The following is a 2,437-nucleotide window of genomic DNA, read 5'->3' as shown; positions in this document are numbered from 1 at the left end:
AAACAGTTATATAGTATAAATATTTCACAATATTACTGCTTTTTGCTGTAGCCTACTTTGGATCAAATACAGGCAGGCTTGGTGAGCAGAAAAGAGCCTTCTTTCAAAACATTGAAAATCTTACTGTTAAAAAACTGTTAACTATAGGCTATATAGACTACAGAAATGTTATATATATATATATATATATATATATATATATATATATATATATAAAGCGCTATATTATATATATATATATATATGTGTGTGTGTGTGTGTGTGTGTGTGTGTGTGTGTAATTTGATGTGAATGATCACAAAATTCATTTTTGTCATTATATAACCTTTTTAGCATAAAAGGTTCTTTGGAGTTGAGTAAGGAACCCTATGGTTCTATATAGAACCCAATGAACCCTTTTTTCTAAGAGTGTGTTGTCATAACGTTCACCTTGGAGATTGAAGATGTTTTTTTTTTGAGACCCCAGGAGCCCAAATTCAGACCAGAACAATAGAACCCACAAAAGAGGTGGGAGTTCAAAGGAGTAATCTTTATATTACCAAACTGCAGGGAGAGGAAGCGTAGATATAAGTCATGATCTGCAAGATTAACCACAATCTGATGTGATCCGACCACCTCAGAGAAAACCAGTGTTAAGCTGCTGCAAGAGCTTTAGAAGCACAGCAGCTGTGGCCAAAGAGTTCTCCTGTGTTCTGATTGGTGGATGATGAAGATGATTGGATAGAGCAATCAAATAGTGGGTGATCTGCTCACCTTATGTACGTGGATGTTTCGACGTGGAAAGCAGTTCGGAATGGAAATATTGATATTTTATTTGTTAACATACTTTTCGTACCTTAAAATCAGTAAATGTTATGAAATTAGAGAACAACTTCAGATTGTGAATCATTTGAGTCAATTCGGGAGTTCAGAGCGTGATTCATTTGAGTCAGTTTGGGAGTTCAAAGTAGGTTTGCCAATCATTTGAGTCATTTTGGGAGTTCGAAGTATGGAGCGTGAATCATTTGAACCAGTTTGGGAGTTCGGAGCGGATCGCGAATCATTTAAATCAGTTAGGGAGTTCGGAGCGGGATCGCGGATCATTTGAGTCAGTTAGGGAGTTCGGAGCGGGTTCGCGGATCATTTGAGTCAGTTAGGGAGTTCGGAGCGGGTTCGCGAATTATTTGAGTCAGTTTGGGGATCGCGAATCATTTGAGTCAGTTTGGGAGTTCGGAGCGGGATCGCAAATCATTTGAGTGAGTTCGTGAGTTCAAAGCGGGTTCGCAAATCATTTGAATCAGTTCGGGAGTTAGTAGCGGGTTCGCGAATCATTTGAGTCAGTTTGGGGATCGCGAATCAATTGAGTCAGTTTGGGGATCGCAAATCATTTGAATCAGTTCGGGAGTTCGGAGCGGCTTCGCGAATCATTTGAGTCAGTTCGGGAGTTCGCTTTTTTGACGTTTGCTGGCTAATTAAATTACAGTTAATTATGATTAATGATTACAAAGGGAGTTACATTTGAATATTTTCACAAATATACATAGCCTATTTAAAATATGAGACACCAATGTTTCTGGAGTTGAAGACACAGAATATGACACATGCTTATTCCATAACTGTTTTATTTTCTATTTTGGTTCATGTAAATTATTATTTATTTATTAATTTTTTATTTATTTTTAGATTAACTGCCTTTTTTCCAAGGCATTGTTAGATGCTAGTGTTTCCTGTCATAGCTATGCAAAGTTTTGATTTCAAAAACAGTATCATAGCTATTAAACTATATATCTTATGATTTTAAATCTGTATTTAACCAAAAAAAGATTGCAAAGTAAAAAGAGCTGCTAAAGTCCTATTTTGAGGTGGTTGTACTTTACAATCTTAATTCAAGTGAAGAAGGATTCTGAAATCTGAGAGTAATCAGTGTTGAGTACTGTATCATTAAACCTGCCAGCTTTAGATGATTCAAAATAATCAAAATTTGAAAACAATAGAAATTTAGAAAAGTAATCAAAAAGTAATCAAATGTAATCAGTTACATTACTTAAAGTCACTTGAAACAGTGACACTTAATATTACATTTTAAATAAGGTAATTTGTAATCTGTAACCTATAACATTTCCAAAGTAACCTTCCCAACACTGGACCTGACACCTTGCAACTCAGACAAAGACAGTTGACAAAATCAAACTAATATAAACTCATATTGGATTTTAAAGGGCATAAACAAAATCCTAAAAAAAAAAACTGTAATAATAACAGATTGCAAAATAAAAATTGTTTTGATTAGCAGATTTTTTTTTACTATATAAATTTGAATACATTGTAAAATAAAGTCAATATTTCAGGCGAAAATGTAGTTGTTTTAAACTCAAATATGCGGTTTATTTATAATGACAGCGTCTTAAAAAATGTGTTTCGCCGATCTCGGAGATGAGCTCCATGCGATCAGCAGGAG

The sequence above is a fragment of the Carassius auratus genome, chromosome 20, assembly GCF_003368295.1.
Source record: "Carassius auratus strain Wakin chromosome 20, ASM336829v1, whole genome shotgun sequence".
In the NCBI taxonomy this organism is placed as follows: domain Eukaryota; kingdom Metazoa; phylum Chordata; class Actinopteri; order Cypriniformes; family Cyprinidae; genus Carassius; species Carassius auratus.
This window is presented reverse-complemented; position numbering follows the sequence as displayed.